This window comes from Psammomys obesus, unplaced genomic scaffold (assembly GCF_907164565.1).
Source record: "Psammomys obesus unplaced genomic scaffold, mPsaObe1.curated_primary_1811, whole genome shotgun sequence".
Classification (NCBI taxonomy): domain Eukaryota; kingdom Metazoa; phylum Chordata; class Mammalia; order Rodentia; family Muridae; genus Psammomys; species Psammomys obesus.
This window is the reverse complement of record NW_026596256.1, coordinates 18,298,747-18,315,926: the sequence shown is the minus strand read 5'-3', so window position 1 is coordinate 18,315,926 and position 17,180 is coordinate 18,298,747.

Below are 17,180 nucleotides of genomic sequence, written 5' to 3'. Positions count from 1 at the left end.
ATAGATAGATAGATAGATAGATAGATAGATAGATAGATAGATAGATAAGAATTTGAAATTAAAAGACGGACTGAATGTGAATCAGAAGGAGTTTAGCAGAGATGGGAGGATAACAGGACAAAGAGAGCAGAGCAGTGAGCCCGTACATGATAACACAGTAATATGTGTATATGAAAATGCTAAACTGAGACCCATCACTAAGATAGTCAACAAATGCTTATAAAGCCTGCATTGGGGTTAGCATAATTAGCAGTAATGGTGATTTTACAAAGATGTTATGAACTTGGCAGAAAGACATATTGGGAGTACATGAAAAAAGTTAGAAAAGGGATCTGAGGACAGATAGGATCAATACCAACATACATGGCATGCACAGATGAAGGTAACAAAAATAAAAATTATATTTTAAATATAACTTCTTACTTTTTGCATCATTTTATAAAAAAGCATTAATGGCTTTTCTCCCTCTTTGTGCCAATATGATTCTTATATATAAGAAACAATTGGAATATTTTTTGTTGATAACTTGCAATAAAAAAGAGAAAATGGAGAAAATAAATTCTGATTAGATTATAATTTGCTCAAATATCTTATGCTAACTACCTCTAACCTCAGTCTAAAATACACTTTGGGGCCATATGATTAAATAGTAGTGGCAATAAAGTTTATTCTTCATTACTTTGTATTTATGCATGTATTTTTAACATTTATGCTATATTGGATAAGAATTATTTTTATTGACTAAGTGTGAGCAGATTTTATATTTTTAAAAGACAACCTTCAGCTCACTGTCACTGTTCTCTCAAAATGATGAGCCACCAAAAGAACACTCACAGATACACATTTTCCAAATATAAAATTTGAAAATTCTGTTGCTAGATTAGAAATTACAAACAATTTAATGCGGTAATAGTATAATCTGTTTTATATACATATTCTCATATATCTGTTTCACTTAGAGTCCTTAAATGATAATATTTTAATTCCAGACTGTTGGATGAAAGAAATCAAGGAAATAATTAGGAACTCAGACTTATCAATTTTCTAATGTTAATTCTATTATGTATCAACAATCTTCTATCCATTTACATAAAAGGAAAATGCCTTCCAAAGTGCAAATATCTGACTGCCATATAATACTTCTGTGCAAATGCTGCTTAGCATTAAGTCCAGAAGCTGAGATATGAAAACATTTCCTCAGAAATCCAAAGCTATATTTATCAGAATATATAGATATCAAGTGTAGTGATGTTCAGTCAGAAAGATTTTTAATTCCATTTTCTCATTCTATTAGCATTATGATGCTACAAGAAAAAAAAATATCTGACAGTTGCATTATAGATTCATAGAATTACTCACCCCAAAGTAAGCAAATAGCAGACACCTTCATACAAGAAAAAAAAAAATCTTTCTAAGCAGGTGCACTAGAATACTGTCAAAATGCATACCCTGTGAATTCTTTCCTGAATTAATTTAGAACAATTTCCTCCAAATATAGAAGTCTTCATTTAGAGGACGCACACATGGTAGCTTTCCAAATGCCAAGCAAACATCCATTGTAATTGCTCCTATCTGATAATAAGCAAACAATTAACTAAAAAGAGAGTCTTTAAACAGTGTTCCAAGAATCTTAGTGTTAAATATTTAACAAGAGTTGAGTATTAATCCTTTTTCCTTTCCAGTCATCGTTTGGCTTTCTCAGACTCTGCATACTGAAAATGTTAGTATCTACTTCTGATTCATTGTCTTTCTGCCCCTGAGTGTTCTTTGTCTTCATGATATGATACAAAATTAATTAGATTCCATTGATTTCCATTATAATCAGTCATTGTATAGCCTTCATTGTTACATCTGTCACTGGCTTTCTATTCTCTCCTAGGTAAATAATGAAAATATTCCTAACTGTTATTTAAATAAGTTTTGAATGAAGGGCAACCTTGTGCTTTTTATAGCTACCATTCAACATCTCAGCTTCTTCAGGCAGCCCTCTAATGTAAAGGTAAACAGGTTTAAACACTGCAACAAAAATGAAAACATACTAAGATGCTAAGTTTTCATTACTCTTTTATTTTTGTACGGGGATGGAGGGAGATTAATCACATCCGATTAGAAATTTGAAATGTAACTGATAAGAAAAAAATAAAATTAAAAAAATGTAAAGGAATATAAAAGAATGCTTTCAAAATTAAAATTGTCTCAAAAACTAAAAAAAAAAAAAAAAGAAAGAAATTTGCTTATAAACTCCTTATACAAACAAATATGTGTTATACGGATTTTATTTTCAGTAAAAAAAATAATAATGTAAAAATTTCACTAAACAGCATCAAAAGCTTGATATAACTTGCGGGTAACATATCTAATTTTTTGATTTATTAATTGTTCCTTTTATCTTCAAATGTGTTACTAGACGTGTTTGGTGTGTGTGTGTGTGTGTGTGTGTGTGTGTGTGTGTGTGTGTGTCTGTCAAATAATGAGGAATTTCCAGGTATGATGGAGGATTAAAGCTACCTCTGTTTGACCTAACAACGAAGAGTCAGGATAAAAAAAGACTTCAGTCATTTAAAAAAAAATAGATAAGACAAAAATAAATAATATGAGGTGAAAGCCACAGCTATGCAGAGAAAAGGCTGAAAAATAGTGCAGAAAATCATAGTGTTGCTCATGCCTAGCCACATATGTACTGTCTCCACCTGGACATGAGCACGGTAAGCACAAAAGGATTAGCCCAAGTACAGAGACAATAACCGGGATGTCACACAACAAAGCAAATGGGTGGGAGCATCGTGGGCTCTGGGGACAGCAACAGAAATGTGTTGTGGGTATAAATATGGTTTGGTTTTGATCCCAGGTGTAGGATATGAGACTGATTCAGATTGTCCACAGCAGCAAAGTATTTGCCTCATGCAGGCTCTGAGTGGGGCTTTTTCACCAGCTGCAGATAGTTTAATTCTGAGGACTCTTAGAAGGATTAAGTGCCAGAGCCAAGAAGAGTGCTGAGGGGACTCTGAGAAAGAAGTCTGCTGCTGCTGCTGCTCCCCCCCTGCTGCTCCTGGCTGCTGGTGATACAGTCTGACAAGAAGAAGTTAGAGACCTCCTAAAAGAAAGATTGGGCTTTCCACGAGGAACCTGATGACCGTAACCAGCAGGAAGTAGCCTAAGAAAACTTTGGCCCCTGGCCCCACTAACCAACTTATCTTCCTACCTGGTATTGTGGTGTTGAAAGGGATTGGGATGAAGAGATATAAGAAACATAATTAAAATACAGTTAAAAAGTGCACCAACAGACGTGCTTACGAATCTAAAGCTGAAATTTTCTAAGAGTAGTCCAGCGTTGCTTATGTAAGAGGATACTTTCCCTGCCACAATCAGCATCTCATAAAGCATTTTTTAAACATGTGTTCAGCTAGGTATAGTCTCCAGTGCTCCCGGACAATTATTGCGGTGCACCAGGAAAATAACGTAATAGCAACGTTTGTCTAAAACAACCAAGTTCAGGATAGGAAGGGAATACATATCAGCCAAACACAAGCGGTCTTTGCATTCTGCAGAGGCCTGAGCGAAGATGTGATTCCCAGCACACTATGAAGAAAGCTGCATGTGCTGGTGGTGTGGGGGATGCGTAGTTGAGCATGAGCTCAAACATGGAAATGTATACAGCAATCAAAAATATGATCAGCAGCAAGGACAAACATAGCTAACTTGTTCGCATTGCTGAGACTATCAGCCTTCCCTAAGCTGCAGGATACAACCCAGAAGGTGGGAGACCTCACTTATCAATGAGAGGAAGAGGTACTAGTTGATGGTATCACATCTACTGTTCATTTTATTTTATGTCCATTTTTGATAAAAGGTTTCTAGCTGCATTGTTTCACGTCATGTCTTGGAGGACGAGGCTCTTGACTCTCCTTGTTTGTGCACCTGTTGCTTAACATTTGCTCTGTGTTCTGTATTCTCATCCACGTAGGTGGATTCCTTCCCTCTTATTCATTCACACACCATTCTTTGTTTTCTATATCCTCATTTTCTCTCACTTTTGTTACTTCCTTATTAATACCCTTGATTATAAAATCTGTAAGCTATATTTTTCCATCATTTCCCTAGTGTAATTGTCCCTGAACTTCAATGGGATAAAGGTGAAGTACATGGCTATTTCTATTGTAGTCAAATCATAATATCTGTTGCTGTAATCAGCTTCCTTCCTAAACAAAGCCCAAAAGCATAAATCAAGTTAAAGAAAATTCATCAGAAGACTCAACATTTAAACCAAAAAAAAAGTTTAAAAAAGTGAGAAAAAATCTGAAGAATGTATACATGTCAACAGATAATTAAAACCACAAAAATATGAGAAACAGGTTAATTTCTAAGCAATTTTGAGACCTGTGAATGTTCATTTGGCAAAATACCATAAACCAAAATTAATTAAAAAAAAAACCCTTAAGTCCATATTTGAAAGCAAAGTCTCAGAATGTCAATATTACAAGTATTTGGCAGCCATATATGGGACTAATATAAAGAAATGAAGTAAGGAAATCAACTCAGGTTTGGTGTTGGATGTGTAAAGAGGTGGAGGGGTGTGAGGAATCATGGAGTTGTCCTGGTCTAGCTTCCTTGAGAGGGAATGCAAACAGACAATTTCATCAATGAAAACATTAGAAAAAGTTTCAAGATCCAGGGAAGAAGATGAACATTGAAAAACAAGAGCTATTTAAAGCACCAAATATATATGATGAAAAAAAATTCTCTATGATATTTTATAAACAAAATATAAAAATTACAAAGCAAAGAATATATGTTTAACATAGCAATATAAAAAATGCCAGCTCACATACAAAGGCATATGCATCCAATAATATCAGTTCTTTCTTTAGAAATGCCACAGTCTGGAAAATGTGGGATGACAAATTTCAAGCTCTGCAACTAAGTAGCTGTCAACCAAGACTACTATATCTAGCAAAGCTGTATTTTTAAACTGGTTATACAGACAGAGCCACTATAACATATCACAAACTTCAGCTAATTCATAACAACCAGCCCACTACTGTATGAATATTTGAAAGAATATTATACACAGAGGAATAAGAAAGACTTATCTTTCACTAGACTACAGGAAAGAGTAAATGTCACCAGACCAATGGTGGGCAAAGGAATCCATCTTGTTCAACATAGCAAATGTGCACTTTGCTAACAATAATGAGGGGTGAGCTAGCAGTTAACCACCAACCAAAGCAGCAACCAACAAAACCACAGAAATTAATAAAACACTGTCAATAATAAACCTAAAGAATAATGATTACAAATCACCATTTGAAAGACAGTAATTGGACGGATTAAGAAACAAGATAACAGCTACTGGCTTTGTCCACAAGACACACATTGGTTGCAAACACCTACCCAGACTCATGGTGAAACAATGAAAGTCAATTTTTTAAAGCAAATGAAACGGAAATTGCATTGAATCTGTATATTGTGTTTGTAAAATACCTACTTTCACAAAATGAATCCTGCCAGCCCAAGGCCATGAGTTCTCTCTCCATACCCAAGTGTCTTCTGTAATTTTTCACATAAGAGTCTTATGTTTTCATTGTGGAGGACTTTCACCATTTGATCAGATTTATTTGTAGGCTTTCTGAGGTAACATCTTTGTGACATACATGGAACCCTTTGGGATTCAGTAAAGTAACAAATGACAACTTTTCATCAACCAAAAAGCTAGGAATGTCATTAGAGAACATCTAAAACCTAGTGAAAATATTTTCCTACTTTTCTATTATCTGTCTACATGATGTTTCTACTGAAAATGTGTCCACAATTATGACTTTCCCTTGTTATGTGACTACAAAACTTAAAGAAAATTGGGATATGATTGGAATGTGCTATTTTTGGGAAACTTGGGCCAAGGTCTTTCTTATTTAGCTTAAAAATAAACTATTTCATTTTTCTTTGATGTGGTTGTATTTTTATGTTGATAGAAATTAGACGCTTATCTTTTATCCTGAAAATTTTAAAAGGTTCAAGATATTAATATAAGACCTGAATTTTCTAGATAAAGTCATTGGCATGAACTTTCCATTTAGTTGCCATAATAACGGAGAAATTGACTCCAGGACCTGGTATATTAGACAGGGTAAAATTAGAAACTTTCTATACACACAAGAATCACCAGAGTACTGAGTCACAATACAGAGTGTAAATGTTCTTTGCCAACTCTAAATAAGATGTTTAATATCTACAGTATATAAAGAGCTGTAAATGTTAAATGCACAAAGAAAGAAGTCACCTTTAAAACTATTAATAAATGTGATACTGAACTCCATAGCCCTATCTCAAAAGAAGAAAAATGTTAATAAATATGCAAAAAAAAATCTCAAACATCCTTAGTTATCACAGGAAAATGCAATCTAAAACACATGTGAGATTTTGTCTAACCCTAGTTAGAATGTCTATCACAAAGATAACAAACGCAAATACAGAGTTAGGGACTTTGCTAAGTTCTCAAGGATGCTCATGAAACATCTTATCTGGGGGTAGTCTAGTCTTGATGACCTCTGACACAGAAACATGTGCTCTCTCTTTAAATGTACAAATAATTATTTAAGCAAAAACAAGAAAAAATGCAACCAGCTAAGAGTCTGAACTGCGGATTGAAAATACTATCTTCTAAATTTAATTACCGGTGCTACTATTCTGTCCACAAAAGCTTCTGTTTCTTTTGAAATATAAAAATCGTATAGTTACTTTAACATTTTTAACTATTCTTTCTTGTACTTGGATTTGAAAAGCAATCACTATATAAATGCAATGTTTATAAATGAAATACTATAACTTGGAATAGGAAAATAGATGGCAAGCACTAACTACATGGAAATTATATGATGATTTACCTTAGTTATTCTGGAAAACACATAAAATATTAATTTCTTCATTAGTTTCAAATGCTGTTTTTATTTATTAAGATATACAAATTTATACTGCTTTTACTTTGTTTATTAATATGGACACAAAATTAATTAAATTAAGAACAAAAGGCAAATGTTCTTGAAATATGTTTTTATGCCCCTTCCCAGTGTGGTGGATAGGAGTGGGTTTTCTTCAGAGTATTCATGATTGCTTGCTATTGTTATTCAAGTAAATGTTTAATGGTCCATGTTCATCTTGTTTTGTGATTATGTATAGCCTGAATTCATGAGAACTTTATTCATATGACTTTTCTTAACCCTCAGTATAAATTATCTGAAGCTCCTGATGAAGTTAGCTATTGCATGAGACTTTAATGCCTCATTTATTAGTTCCATTTTCCTAGTCCCCACTGCCTAGGAAGGAGTGAAAGTTGACTTCAAAACTTATATCAGGTTTAATTTAATTTAATCTAATTTGGTTCTAGGTACATATAGGGGAAATGTTGATTATATGTTTAGAGATATAAAGAGAATATGAGTCCAATTGGGGTCTCTGGTAAGGAGAGTAGGGGCTTTCTCTGACCTGAACTCTCTGACATGAATTCTCTGACATGACAGACTCTCTGATCACCAACCCCTGAGAGGGTACAACAATGCAACCAGTTCTGATGAGACCTGATAGACTAGGGTCAAATAGAAGAGAAGGATGACCTCCCCTATCAGTGGACTAGGGGACTGGCATAGGGGGAGGAAAGGGAGGGAAAGGTGGGATTGGGAGGCGATGAGGGAGGGAGCCACAGCTGGGATACAAATTGAATAAATTGTAATAAATGATAATAATTGAAAAAATAAAAAATTTATAACCTAATATACTAATGTAACTGTTATTATTGGCAAAGTCTTTCCTTTTACTTTTATGTCATGAGACAGAATCTTAGAAAACAATTCTAGTTAAAATATATGCTGCTTGAGCCTCTTATGGCCAACTGTTGGGCAGAGTGCATGGAATCTTATGTAAGATGTGGGAAATAGTAAGATCTAGAGAGGACAGGAACCCCACAAGGAGAGCAACAGAACCAGAAAATTTGAATACAGGGGTCTTCCCAGAGACTCATACTCCAACCAAATACCAGGCATGGTTATAACCTAGAACCCCTGCACAGATGTAGTCCATGGCAGTTTAGTGTCCAAGTGGGTTCCATAGTAATGGGAAGAGGGACTGCCTCTGACATAATCTGATTGGCCTGCTCTTTGATCACCTCCCCCTGAGGGGGGAGCAGCTTTATAAGGCCACAGAAGATGACAATGCAGACATTCCTGATGGGATCTGATAGACTAAGATCAGAAGGAAGGAGAGGAGGACCTCCCTTATCAGTGGACTTGGGGAGGGGCATTCATGAAGAAGGCAGAGGGAGGATGGGACTGGGAGGGGAGGAGGGAGGGGCTTATGTGGGGATACAAAGTGAATAAAGTATAATTAATAAAATAAAATTAAAAAACTAAAATATATAGATGGTGCATATGTTTTAAAGGATTTTAAATAAATTTGAGCAGATCTGTGTTTGTTCTGGGAATTACCTTGTCTTTCAAATATAGAGGAATAAATTAGAACACATTTCAAAGTACAAATTTTTGCATGTTAAAATAATTCTTACCTTTTGCAAAGCAACTGTTGGCCTTTGGGATTTTTAAGAGGTTTATTTGGGTTTTGATGGAGCATGTTGAGGATAAACTACAAAGAATATTTTCCTTCTGTGTTGAAATCTGCCACTGAGGGTTCTTACCTCCTTTCTCTAAATATGAAGCCACCACACTGCCTATGGTCTCTCGTGAAATCACACAGCCTTCAATGCTTTACTGCTTATTGAGTTTGGCTGCCACTGTGGGAACAATTTAGGTTGTTGAAAATGTGCCCAAAATAATGAGAATGATTGACAGCTGAGTGAGATTAAAAATCCCATAAAATAATGATGAAATTCCTTTTTATTGCTTTAGACTTTTCTTCCTTTTTATAAAAACCATGTTGAACTTTCATGTAGTAAATTTCCCCTTTGTCTACAATTAGTTGGAGTCCCACCTTTCCTTAGTAAGAGACAAATTGCAAAGGCAACAAAACCAGTTTTCCAAGTATTTATATCTTCTTTATCATGTTTTAAATCATGTTTTAATAATTTTATTTTAATGCTATTATATGGTGTTACTCTGCCAAATATAAATTTCAAAAAACAGTTTTTTTTTTTTTAAATAAGTATAATTTAGGCTTTCCCAATAACATTCTTTGGTCTCTCTTTTTTTCCTACCAGTAACAAGTATAGACACTAAACACAGATTTCACCAAAAAAGGTAGTTTATTTATTTATCAAATCATATATGAGTGACCTTGGCCCAGAAACACAGATTTAGGTTCCTTCAAACTCCATGTTCCTATGTACAAACAGTTTGATGGATTTTATGAGGTAACAGAACAAACAGAGTTATAAATCAAGGCACTGTTCAATTACACTGGCATAAACAGGTAGGTTCCAGCCGGAGAACTCTTCAGTAGGCCTCAGAAGCTTTCTGGTGGCATCCTTAGACCTGAGGATGCTTAGAATCAAAGGTATATTCATAACCCACAAAGACGTTATGCCAGGCACTGAATAAGTCTATAATGCCAGCTGAGAAGACTGAAGATGCCCTAAGAAATTCTGAATATATACTTTGTTACATTTCTACCTGTCCACATCACTGACAAACTAGTTAGTCAATCACCCTGCAGAAGTTGCATTATTCTTTTCAGAACTTTTGTTCACAAAAGAAATGCCAGACTTTGGACTTTCAGGATTGAAATAATGCAATGCTTGCCGACTGAAAAGAATGCAAAGGTTTCTTCTAATATACAACTACCGAAACCCAATAATGAACCAGAGGAAAGTAGAGAATGAAATTCCCCAGGCTCCAAACCAAGGCAAAAAGCAATGCAGAGTCTGGAGAGATAGAAAGACACCTGTAATTAAAGTCTAGATGAAAGTGTTCCCTTTGCCTGTTCTTGCCTTCTGAGAACATATTTCCTTTGGGAATCTTACAGCAATCCTTGACAGCTAATATGGGATAATAATCAAATGATGTTTTCTGAGCTACCATAATTAATCAGCCTCTCATTTCTCTCTCCATTCTTCTTTGACTTATCAGTCAGTGACCTCTCCTCAGGAAGACTACCATGGATCCTGATTTGGTTGCAGGTTTTTGATGACAGATTGTAGAGCTATAAACAGTCAGAGCCTCATGCACTTCCAACATGTCCCCCAATTAATATGTCATTGTTTGGAAGAAAGAAAATCAAACAGGACCACATAAAAATCAAAAGTTAAGATAATTTTCAGATTCAGTACCCATTTTAGGTTGAGAAATAGTAATTGATTTTTTTTCCTAGCTCACAATTTGTAGGCACATCATGAATTAATTTTATGAATATTGATGCTACTGAATAGCATGCATTGATTTTCATTTAAATGTTATGAAATTCTTAAGGTCGAAAGAAGTTGTGAAAAATAATTGTTAAGGTTTATATATAATCATTTTTATCTCTTATTTTATCTCTTATCTCTTATCTCTAATTAATATCTGCTAACCCTGGCATGCCTTCAGAAGGAAATCTCTGGTATTTCTATTTACTAGCTTTCTTATCTAATGATGTCTACCAGATTACTTGGCTATAATGTGCCATTGATGCACATTGTATTTAGAACTAAACCTGATTCTGAACTGAATATCCTCTTAAAAGAAATTAAAAAAGGGAAAAGTTATTTCTACTGTTTTAGTGTCTGGCTCTTGTTTTTGTTTGTTTGTTTGTCTGTTTGTTTTTTGATAGAATGAACTAAATTATCTACGTGTAGCCTCAGTTTGTTGTTGGGTTTTGCAAAACAGAGATTTTCAAATATATGCTGAGCCTCTAGCGTGAGCTTCAAAGCTAGATCATGGTGTCAAAGTCTGATGTCTTCCAGAAACAAGAAAAAGAAAAAGAAAAGTATACGAGCAGTTTGGATCCTTTTATATTTTAAAACGTAATTGACTGGAAGAACCTATAATTAGAAAAAATCAGTGCCAGGACATACTTGCATTGACAACATAAGAACATATGTTTGTGATTGAACTGACAGGTTGAGATTATTCTTTGGTTTCAATATATTAATTAAAATAATAACATCATTTGCATTTGAAAAAAGAAAAGCAGATACAACAAGAAAAGATACAATGACATAAAAATCTCCATTTATGCATTAGAAAAAAATTACACAGGAAATTGTCCCTAATTATTTGCGAAGCCATAGCAATTATCTCTCCTAAATCTTTGTTAAATTTATGTACTATACACATTTCTCCACTCTTGGCAGTGCTACTTTGACATAGTCTACCATATTGCTTTACATGTTGTATGCTATCATAGAAGCAGTAGCTCTCACTAACAAAATTCAACCCATTCTTTCATTAAAACTTAATCATATTTCTTGGACAGGGTCATACTACTTCATGTCCTTGAACATAATTTTTATTTCCTATTTTTCTCAGCTTTCTCATCTTTTAGTTGATCTCTTATAATACTAATCAACATCTAGAATTATAAACAGAGCCCAGATGCCTAGCTTAAAAATACAATTAATAACATTCGGAACAATATTATCACCACGAAAGCCCAGAAAACTTACTAAAGTAGGCTCTGAGGTATATACATTATAGCTGAAATATGATAAGGGCTTCAATATATCTATTATGAATATGTTCAAAGACCTTAAAAAGGATATGAATAAATTCATTAATAAAATCTATGAAAACATAAACAGTGGAATAAAATGAAGAACACAATTCTAGAAAAATAGAATCACTAAATAATCACTAAAGAAAACCCAAACTGAGATAACTAGAATTAAAAATTGTGTAGACTGAAATAATAACGCTAGAGGCAAGCCTCACCAACATGATACAAAATATAGGAGAGAAAACCTTAGGCATTGACGACAAAGCTGAAAAAAATAGAAACCTCTGTCAGAGAAAATGTTAAATCTAAAAAAATAAAAAGTAAAATAAAATTCCAGGTACAAAACATCCAGGAGATCTGGAACACGTTTAAAAACCGAATCTGCAAGTAATAGTAATAGAGGAAGGAGAAGAAACCCAGCATATCCTCTGAAATATTTCTAACAGAATTATAGAAGAAAGTTTCCCAAGCCCAAAGAAGATACCTATCAAAACACAAGAAGCCTACAGAACAGCAGTGTCTTGCTCAACTACCATCAGAGAAGCTCCCCCTGTTGCATATGGGATCAGTTATAGAGACCAACAGCAGAACAATGTTTAGAGAGTGAGAGACCTTGTCACTCACCCCTAAACAAGATGTCTCCATAAAATCTCTCCTCTCAGCAATCAATGGACCCTGAAAAAAAGGGGTGATCAAAAATATTGAAAGAGCCAGAAGGAATGGAGGACACCACAGATACAAAGTCTTCTAAACACTGAAGGGCTCTCACACATACAAGCTTGAAAAGTCTATGGAAGCATGCATAGACCTTACACAGTTCTGAGCCAAACAGGATCCCAGCACTTAGAGAGGAAGTAGACAGAAGGCCCCATCTGTAACACAGAAGCTATCTCCAATTGATAACTGCATTATACTGATGAAAAATGTGTTTTATCCAGTGGAATATGACTGGGTGTACAGTATCCTTTGTATCTAAATTAATACACAAAAATTTACAGTCATACTCAAACTTTTACCCCATATGTCTTAATTTATATAAATGTATTCAGGGCTTTTATACATTATTGTTTTATATTAATCTGTTGTCAAAACTATTATGTTTAGAGATGACTAAGAGATTAGTCCAATTAAAAAGGTAGGAGGAGATGTGTAAACATATCAATGGTTTGATTTATTCACTGGTTAAGAATTTAGGGAGCCAGAAGGGTCATGAACACAACAAGAAGACCTACAGAGTCAACTAACCTGTGCCCATGGGGACTCTACAACCAACCAAAGAGCATGGATGGGCTGGCCCGAGATCCCCTACATGTATGTAGCAGATGTGCAGCTTGGTCATCATATGAATTCCGTAACAATTGGAATAGGGACTGTCCCTGACTCTGTTGCCTTCTCAAGGATCCCTTTCACCTAGCTGGACTGCCTTGTATTGCCTAAGTGGAAGAGGATTTGCTTATTTCCTGTGCTATCTGATGTGACAGAATGAGTTAGAGAGAAAAGGGAGACCTAACCCTTTTCTGGGGAGAAAAGGAGGAAGGAATGGCAGAAAGGGGTTGTGAGGATAGGATTGGGAAGGGGGACCATGATTAGGCTGTAAAGTGATTGAATAAATTAATGAAAAAAATAAAAACAAAAAATGAAAGTTCACATAGGCTCTCAGCAAATGGTACAACTGTGGAAGGTGAGGCATATGTGGAAGAAATAGGTTACTGGAGGTATTACTGTTAGATTTAAATCAGTTATGGTGCAGACTCCTACTGTCTGTCATTCTTAACTATCACGAAGCAAGCATCATCTGATGCACATATCCATCACCATGAGATTGCCATTTCTCCAGACGCAAAGCAATGGAAACAGATGACCATAGACTTAAATATCTAAAACTATAATCAGAAATAAATATTTCCCATTTTAAGTTATTGTGTTCAAGAATTTAATCCCAGCAAAGAAATTATAACAGAGAAAATTGGTACCAGAAGTGAGGTTATTCCCTTAACTTTTCCTAATTATGTGGTTCAGGAGGATTTGGAACTAACTTCTGGTAAATTTTTGAAATATTTGGAGACACGGGATTGAGGAATTCTATAATGTTGAAAATGTAGCTTAAGGGAAATTCTTGTGGAAACACAGAAAACCAGAAGACTCACAGAAATACATACAAAAAAAAAAGAGGTTTAAGACAAGAATAAGACTCTGTTAAGAAAGCACCAGATTGATTTCCAAAGTGGTTGTACAAGTTTACATTCCCACCAGCAGTAGAGGAGGGTTCCCCTTTCTCCATAACCTCTTCAGCATGTGTTGTCACTTGAGTTTTTGATCTTAGCCATTCTGATGGATATCAGGTGAAATCTCACTGTCATTTTGATTTGCATCTCTCTGATGGTTAAGGAGGTTGAGCATTTCTTTAAGTGTTTCTCTGCTCAGTGTTTCTACTGAGAATTCTCTGTTTAGCTCTGTACCCCATTTTTAATCAGATTGCTTGAGTTGTTGTTTTTTAACTTCTTTAGTTCTTTATGTATTCTGGATGTCAGCCCTCTGTCAGATATAGGGTTGGTAAAGATTCTTTCCCAATCTGTGGGCTGTAGTTTTGTTCTGACAACAGTATCTTTTGCTCTACAGAAGCTTCTCAGTTTCATGAGGTCCCATTTATTGATTGTAGATCTTAGATCTTGTGCTGTTGGTATTCTGGACAGTAGCCTACCACAGAGGGTCTCTGAAAGACTCTGCCTAGCAGTGTATCAAAGCAGATGCTGAGACTTATAACCAAATCTTCGGCAGAGTGCGGGGAATCATAAGAAAGAAGGGGGAGTTAATATGACCTGGAGAGGACAGAAGATCCACAAGGACCAAATGTATCTGGGCACAGGGGTCTTTTATGAGATTGATATCCAACCAAGGACCATGTATGGATATAACCTAGAACCTGTGCTCTGATGTAGCCCATGGTAGCTCAGTATCCAAGTCGGTATCATAGTAAGGGAAACAGGGACTATTTCTGACATGAACTCAATTACTGTCTCTTTGACCTCTCCCTGCCCCTGAGGGAGGAGCACTATTCCTAATTGTCCCCAAGGAAGGAGCAGTCCTGCTAGGTCACAGAGGAGGACTTTGCATCCAGTCCTGAAGATACCTGATAAACCAGGGTCAGATGAAAAAGGAGGAGGTCCTCCCCAATCAGTGGACTTGGAAAGGGGCAGGGAGGAGATGAGGGAGGGAGGGTTGGATTTGGAGGGAATGATTGAGCAGGATACAGAGTTAATAAACTATAACTAATATTAAAAAAATTAAAAAAGACTGTTAAGAACTGAACTAAAGGATGTTTGTATTAAATTCTGACAGAATTTCATTACCTTTTTTCTATGTCCTAAGACTTTTATAAAAGATGAAATTTAAAGATGTAGGCTAATTATTCCTGTCAAGTAAATTTCAGGGAGTCAGTCTTCAGGTTAGACATTACTGGGGGATTTTAGCCATATTTATGCTGATACACATAAACAGAAACTATGTAATCTTTGAAAAGGATTAATCTTTGTAGGAAAAATTACATAAAGTTGGGGACCATCATTCCTCATAGAGCCACTGTAGAGATGACATGTGTATTATCATATTTTTATTGTGAAATGTAAAATATTTTAAAACCATATAGTTATAAACAATGTGATGCATGCCAATATTAATTTGTCTAAGCAATTGTTTTTAAAAATGGCAACCTCAAATTCTGAATTCTTTTAACATGCATTTATTATTATTATTATGTAGTAGCAGTAGTAGCAGGGGGGAGGGAGACGAGGAGGAGTGTTGTGTGGAGCCTGTGCCATTTCACCTGACAGAATTATGGTCACTTCTCTCCTCTCACACTTATTTGAATACCAGGGATCAAGTTCAGGTTTGCATGGCAAGTGTCTTGGCCAGCCAAACCATCTTGGGTAGCTCACATTTTAAGTGATTGTGATGAAAAACTTTCAATACCTTTTCCAGTGTCTAATAAATATTAAGTGAATAAACTTACAGCATTTCCTTCCTTCTAGTTGGATGACTGGTAACTAGTATTTTCCCAATGCTACTGCAAGTTAGGGGAAAATGTAGAACGTATCCATGATTAGATGAAATTTTTTCACCCAATCTTGTATCATGCTGGATGATGTGTTTTTACCAGTGTCAAGAGCTGCCATATACAAGCTGCCTAAGTACTAGGTTCATGGCGTAATATATATATTCTTAATACTTTTCTAGCAATGTACTAATCCTTGAATTCTTCCCTGTAATAGGATCATGCATAATTTTATTGTTACAGCTTTGAGTTTGAAGGACTTCTAGCATTGCCCTTGTAGATATTCTATAATTTCAACAATATTGTTTCTTTTAGGAATTTTTTAATTTCTTTTTTCCTATCAGTCACAGAGACATTTTTACGACAAAAGACTTCATATTTTTTCCAGTAGATAGGTGGGCTTCTTAATAAAATGGCATGCTAGTCACATCAATTGAAAAGACTACTAATTTTTTAAAAACCTATGTATGTTTGTAGGAAATAAGCAAATTCAAATAGTCTATTCCTATATTTTTATACAAGTTAAATATTCTGAGGACATATTATTTCTCTAGATCTGAAAAACTTGACAGTAGTCAAAATATATTTCAATATCAACTAACTTTCAGATGTAGCCCATGGCAGTTTAGTGTCCAAGTGGGTTACATAGTAATGGCAAGAGGGACTGCTTCTGACATAGACTGATTGGCCTACTCTTTGACCACCTCCTCTTGAGGGCGGAGTAGCCTTACTAGGCCACAGAAGATGACAATGCAGCCACTCCTGATGAGATCTGATAGACTAAGATCAAAAGGAAAGAGAGGAGGACCTCCGCTATCAGTGGACTTGGGGAAGGGCATGCATGAGGAAGGGGGAGGAAGTGTGGGATCGGAAAAGGAGGAGGGAGGGACTTATGGGGGGATACAAAGTGAATAAAGTGTAATTAATAAAAAAAGAAGTAAAAAATGTTTTTAAAAAATTTAAACTGATACAATTGTAAGAACAGTCATGAAAATGATTTACTTTTTATTTTTCTTTTTTAATTTATTTAATTTATTAATTACACTTTATTTACTTTGTATCCTACCTGTAGCCCTCTCCCTCATCCCCTCCCAATCTCACCCTCACTCCCCTTTCTCCACCTATGCCCCTCCCCCAGTCCACTGATAAGGGAGGGCCTCCTTCCCTTCCATCTGATCCTAGTTTATCAGGTCTCATCATGTAGCTTCATTTTCTTTTTCTCTGGCCTGGTAAGGCTGCTCCCCTCTCAGGAGTTGGTGATCAAAGAGCAGGCCACTGAGTTCATGTCAGAGACAGTCTCTGCTGCCATCACTAGGGCACCCACTTGGACACTGAGCTGTCATGAGCTACATATATGCTAAGGTTTTAGGTTATCTCCCCGCATGGTCTTTGGTTGGAGTATCAGTCTCAGAAAAGACCCCTGTGCTCAGAGTTAGTTAGTTAGTTAGTTAGTTAGTTAGTTAGTTAGTTAGTTAGTTAGTTAGTTAGTTAGTTAGTT